This window comes from Trifolium pratense, linkage group LG2 (genome assembly GCF_020283565.1).
Source record: "Trifolium pratense cultivar HEN17-A07 linkage group LG2, ARS_RC_1.1, whole genome shotgun sequence".
Taxonomy (NCBI): Eukaryota; Viridiplantae; Streptophyta; class Magnoliopsida; order Fabales; family Fabaceae; genus Trifolium; species Trifolium pratense.
In genome coordinates this window covers 37652697-37658911 of record NC_060060.1, presented here as the reverse complement: position 1 = coordinate 37658911, position 6215 = coordinate 37652697, and the positions used below count along the sequence as shown (strand labels likewise).

The following is a 6215-nucleotide window of genomic DNA, read 5'->3' as shown; positions in this document are numbered from 1 at the left end:
TATAGGATGTTTTAAATTAAAGGCATCATATAATTTAATCTTAGTTAAGTGGGTTAAACATAATTGATCATTGCAAACATAAATGCAGACCATATGCACACTTCAAGTGAATCATCACACCGAATTTTATAATGGAACTTTCTATGACCCATGACATTTATAGAAAGATTACTACTATTTGAGATTTGAGAATAGATAGAAGTGGTATGGGACATAAGAGTGCTATTCAAAATATAGGTAGGAGAAATTTTAGTGATGATAGAAGAATTTTGTGAAGGACATGATAGCAAGTTCCAAAATAGTATTCTTCAACATATGAGAATTATTTCTACCTTCCTTTCCTCTCATCAACCTTCAATGTATAAGACTTTTCTAGGTCAATCTCATTATATCATATGAAGCCAAATTCAATTTACAAAAACAACCACATAAATTATCATTATCATGACAATATGAAGAAAAAAAAGTTTTAATGCACAATAAGGATGCAAGAGTACATTAGGATATACTTTAAAGAAAAACATCAATACATAGACTCAATCTATTTCTCTCTTCCTCTAAACAATAATTCAAAAATAATCACAACTCCTTTTTTCCATTAATTTGGTTGATAACTTCAAACTCCAGGTCCCTCCCTCTTTAGGAAGTCATGTCGCATATAGATCGAAGGCCCAAAACCAAATTGATAATCTTCTATCATATCCTACAATCTAAAGTTCCCTGCATAAAATTTGGAAATTCATCATATCTGAGATAAAAAGATAACCAAATTGATGTTCAAATGTTACAAATAGAACCACGTTGCTGCTATGTGGCAAAAAATTTACCTCATTAGTATTGCTTGTATTTTTCACCTCATTAGTTTAAATGAGAACATGCATGGTGTATATAGAAGTTTTTCATCTATGTTTCAATCCCCACCACTTAAGCCATGCTCAATAAAAATCTCATTCCACCGACCAAACAAAACTAAAGAAATTCAATTAATTGAAATATCACAAAGAGACATAATCAGAGAAAATTAATGCAGAAGTTAGAATCTTTTTACCTCTAGCATTTCAAAAGGAAAAAAGGCATAACCAGGTAACCTATATCAAACACCACCAATATTTCCCCATACTATAATACTCTGCAATTCAAGTGCAAAAAAAAAACCATAAGAAGATAAAATATAATCAAATACCAATCAATTTTCCGTTAAGAAAAAGTCAATTACTTCAACACTCAACATCTCAAAATTATCTTCTTCTAACCCTTTATTTATTTAAGAGGAGATGAATAGAAAAGAAAATTAGAAGAGTGGTGTATTTGATCAATGAGAAAATATGTGTGTATTAGTGAAGGAGTTATTCAAAAATATAGGATTGGATGCTCAAGACTTCCTAAAAAGTATCAATGATGATGTAGTCATCCCTATAAAATAGTAGTAACCATACATACCTATCCCTCCTCCCCTAAAAAGTAGCAATTATGATTCGCCAACATGAGTTCCAAATTTATATGCACAAGTAAAAAAGGAATAAAAAGTTGCTTACAAAAAAAAATTAAGGGGTTTAGTTGCTTAATTAGTGTGTTTTAATTAGTGTGTTTCTAATTGGAATATCCCTAATCTCCCAAACCAACAAAACAAACCCCCAATAGCTACATCATGAAAAAACCACTTTTAACTTTCATCGTTAACACATGGAATTAAGGATCATAATGTTTAAATTAGGAAGGCTTTGTTGATAATCAGCTCATAAATTTTCATACAACTCGCCTGTGAAGTGTATGTCCTGAACATCATGTAAAGCCCAAGAGAACCAACTTTAGGCATGTTTTTTTTTCATATTCTCATATCTTCCCTGCATGTGCTACTTTAAACTTACATAGAAACAAATCAATAATTATTTGGTATGCACCTAATTAGTGATAGTTATGGTTATAACAATAACAAACATGTTATAAGCAAACATAAGATAATAGAGCATAATATACATGACATTAAGTGATGACAGGTCAAAGAGGCAAATAGGAAACATAATAGAGCTGGAACATGACATATAAGAGCCTTACCTCAAATGATATCAATATAGACCATGTAATCTATTATAGGGAAGTTAAATAATAATAGTTGTAACACTTCATTGCTTCTAAAAATTCTAAAATTTGCATGCACTTGAAATATATCACTTAACAGAATCAGAGAATTAATTACTCATAATTCTCTCTTCAACAGTGAATCCTAAAATAGTTTTGATATGCATAAATGGATATAAAAGAGTATTAATGTTATCGCACTTACCATGATGGATTCAAGAAATCACATATCAAAACCTACACACAAAAACTACAAAATCAGAAATTGTCAAAACCCCAATGTAAAAATAACCATATAAGTACACTACAAAAAATGATTGAATAAAGTGCACTAACCGGGTTAGATAAACAAACTTACTGCAAATCTTCAAGGGTGGCATCCATGACCTTACTTATCTTGCCATTTTTCTCAGTTTCTTTCATATGATTTTTTTAAACGACATGACCAAACATCTATGACAGAGATGAAATTAAAATTATAAGATATAATCAATTTAGAGTTAAAAATGAGTCATCCGTGTATAACCATATCTAACTATACATCATTATACACAAATGAATGGCATGCATGATGGCTGTATAAAAAATGCAAGATTTCACTCAAATGAGAACCTTGCATTTGCTATTGACATATTATATGCATTGCTGCTTCCTAACTCATCAATGTGAGTGGAAAATTTATTCTTGTTCTATAATTATGCAACAAAAAAATGACACATGAAACATATAGAATGATCTGTCATTGGTTGAAGCACCTGGAAATATATTTATATGGTACTATATATATAATCATATCTTAGAAGAATCAGCAGTGACTCGGCTAAGGGCAATGGCGGTCTTTGAGTCAGAGGGGCGCCCCAAATGCTTGCCGATGAAGTCGCCGGCTGACATGAGCTTTTCAATATCGACGTTGGTTTTCACACCAAGACCATTAAGCATGTACACAACATCTTCGGTAGCTACATTTCCCGAAGCCCCCTTAGCATATGGACAGCCACCAAGACCAGCAACTGAAGAATCAACTGCGCTTATTCCCATCTGTTTATATGAATACAAACCAATGATGTCAATTAATAACTGTGACTACCAAATCATAAAAAGCAGACCCAATTTAAACCTATATTCTTGAAAAAATATGCTTCTGATTTGTTACAGCTGGAAAATCCTGAATTTGCCAGTCATGTATCTCAGGCTGTCCGATCTAAAGATAGGATTGCTCATGTTTCAACTCAGTCAAGCACATTCAAAGTATGCAGTTGCAACATGATCTGTTTGATCTTAATAAGGCAGCCCTGAGAAAAATGGCTGCGGCAAATTCAAAATTTTCCAACTGTCAAAAATCCAAGTGAATTTCCATTAATTATAGTCGTTTGAAGGTTGGTTAACTTACTTGGAGGGATACAAGAATGTTTGAAAGGGATTGCCCATATGTGTCATAGAAGTGAACAGCAAACCAAAAGCACTGGAACTATTGTGCCTGATCACGAAAGAAACAGAAAATTCTCAGAAAAAAGAATGTATATTCCAGATTAAGAGAAAAAAACACAGTTTGACATTAATCTCACAATTCTTCCCAGTCTCAATTCAATATTTGACAGATGTATACTCTTTTCACTGTTTTCAATTATTTGTAGAGAAATGGTGAGAACCTAAGGTTTTTCCACAAACAGAAAATTGGCAACTAAAAACCTAAGGTTTTTCCACAATCAGAAAATTGGCAACTAAAAACCTATGCTTTATTCAATTCTATATTTGATAACCCTAGTTTTGAGAGGTGAAAGGTGAAACAACAATCTATCAAAGCCAAATACTTATACCAAATTAAAAATCCAGAATATTCACAATTCACAATCACAAAGTCAATTATGAGTATTTAATTTATGCAATTGAAACCTATATTCTTACCGGCGGTGCGATCATAAATACCGACTTGATTGCAACCTTAATGCCCAACCCTACTGCAAAAATCAACAAACAAAGTTAAAAAAAAAAAAAAAAGTAATTGAAATAGAGGAAGGAAAATCGAAGAATGATAAGAGAGAAAGAGACCACAAACCGCCACAAGAACTCTCTCGGCCGGAACTCCTCCTCCTCGCCGGAACTTCTCTCCCGCCGGCAAATATTTTCTCACTCGGCCATATTTCCCTTTCCTTCCTTTCTTTTCTTCCCAAACTCTTTCTTCCCAATTTCCCTCAGATCTTCATCTTCTTCGTGAATGGTAGAAACCCTTTTCCTCTTCGATTTCATGCGCTCCCTTTCACCTTCAACAACAGCGAGCGCTCTTCTTTTCTCCTTCGCTTCTTGCATGCAAGGTTGGCACTATCGCTGCCTTGGTCTTGATCCCTAAATCAACCAAACCCTAATCCATCAATTTTCAACATTTTTTCATAAAAATTCAAAATTGTTTACCGATTTCATCATTTCATTGCCTCAATTTCATAGATGGTGGTGGAGGTTGTTGTGTGGATGTTATGGTGAAGGATGAGATGGAGAGTGCAGAGAGAAAGAGAGATGAAAGTGTGAGAGGAAGGTGAGAAAGAGCTAGAGCGTACGAGAGAGAGAGGGGGAAGAGAGAGAAAAAAAACTCCACAAATGAACAAAAATTGGGAAAGCAATCTTAAAACCACAATTGTTTCCATAAACCACTTGTGCCAATTGTTTGCATAAATCAGCAATACCAGTTGTTTGCATAAACCAGCAATACCTGTTGTTTGCATAAACCAGCAGTTATAGGAGAGGTCCACATGAGACATCTGGCAAAGAATTATTTGAATGAATGTAATGAAGAGGATTGAACCCTAATTGAACCCTAAAATGAAATGAAACCCTAAATGGCATGGCAAGATGTGGTTGGTCAGAAGAAACAAATGTAGGAGATTGATTGGGCAAGAATTTAGGGTTTCAAAATGGGGCTTGCAAAACCACTGATCCTTTATTATATTAAGATATACTCATACACTTACCCTATACAAATTCTGCCATAATTTTCTTCGAGGTATCTTTCAACTCATTGTTTATTTCTTCCCAAAACTTTTACTTAGAAAGTTACTTTTGGCGCCCCGACAGTCATGGTCACTCCCTGAAAACTCATTTTACCTCTCTCATTACTTAGAAAGCGAGTGTGTAAATAGAAAAAATGGAGGGGAAAGAGTTCGCTTTCTAGAATGCAAACTGCAGTGAGTTCACTTTCTAGAATGCAAACTGCAACTGAGTTCGCTTCCTAGAATGCAAACTGCAGCCGAGTTCGCTTTCTAGATAGCAAACTGCAGTTAGTTCGCTTTCTAGAATGTGAACTGAGTTCACTTTCTAGATGACAAATTGCAGTTGAGTTTGCTTTCTAGAATTCGAACTCTTTTTTTCATGATTTTTTTCATTCTAGGGGTGGATTTGAGCTAAAAATATTGACACTCGCTACTTAGAGTGCGAAAAAGTGCTTGCATCCTAGAAAGCGAGAGGGTTAATTTGGTAATTTTAGGAGGTGACCGAGTATATTCAAGGGGGTGCGAAAAGTTGGAATCTTTTACTTAAATGTTGACCGTTGAAGTTTCCCATTTTTTTTTATAAGAACCTTTCTATTTTGGGTTCTGCAGCTTGTCAGCAAGGCAGTGCGGCAGATAGAGTGTTTGCCTTGTGTCGGAATGAGGATTACGCTACTATAGGTAGAGTGGCTACGCTGTTATGGAGTATATGGCATAACCGGAATGATAAAATTTGGAATGATAATGTTAAAAGTCCAAACCAAATTGGTCGGGCGGCGTTTGATCATTGGAACGAGTGGTTTGCAGTCCATAAGTTGCGAGGTAACGATAATCATGATGCTCCGCTTGCCAGCACCAATCGGTGGGAAAGGCCTCGTATAGGATGGTTAAAGTGCAATGTAGATGCAGCATTTTTTGTCGGTGCAGGTAGGACCGCGATGGGTGCTTGTTTTCGTAATAATTCTGGTGAGTTTATGGCTGGAATTACGCAGTGGCAGCAACTGACTTTATCAACAGAGGAGGGTGAAGCATGGGCATTATTGCAAGCTATGAATGAAGCTAAGAGTAGAGGTTTTGAAAGCGTCCAATTTGAAAGTGACTCTCAAGTGTTGGTTGATGCTATTCGTACCAAACGGCGATGCAACTCAGAATTTCTTT

The 6215-nt window shown here is 35.0% G+C and overlaps 1 long non-coding RNA gene across 14 annotated transcripts; it reads right to left on the bottom strand.

Annotated features, from left to right (window-relative positions):
- Positions 1-453: 453 nt before the first annotated feature.
- Positions 454-4930, bottom strand: LOC123906089. 14 transcript variants are annotated; one of them, XR_006808706.1, is made up of 8 exons: positions 4129-4923; positions 3985-4037; positions 3470-3556; positions 2835-3117; positions 2416-2532; positions 1049-2316; positions 828-969; positions 454-720 (listed from the first exon to the last, which is right to left on the bottom strand). It is a non-coding gene; the product is annotated as an uncharacterized LOC123906089 (long non-coding RNA). The 14 variants fall into 14 exon arrangements; XR_006808707.1 differs by having other exon boundaries at positions 2438-2532; XR_006808709.1 differs by having other exon boundaries at positions 828-1863; positions 2285-2316; positions 4129-4916.
- Positions 4931-6215: the final 1285 nt, after the last annotated feature.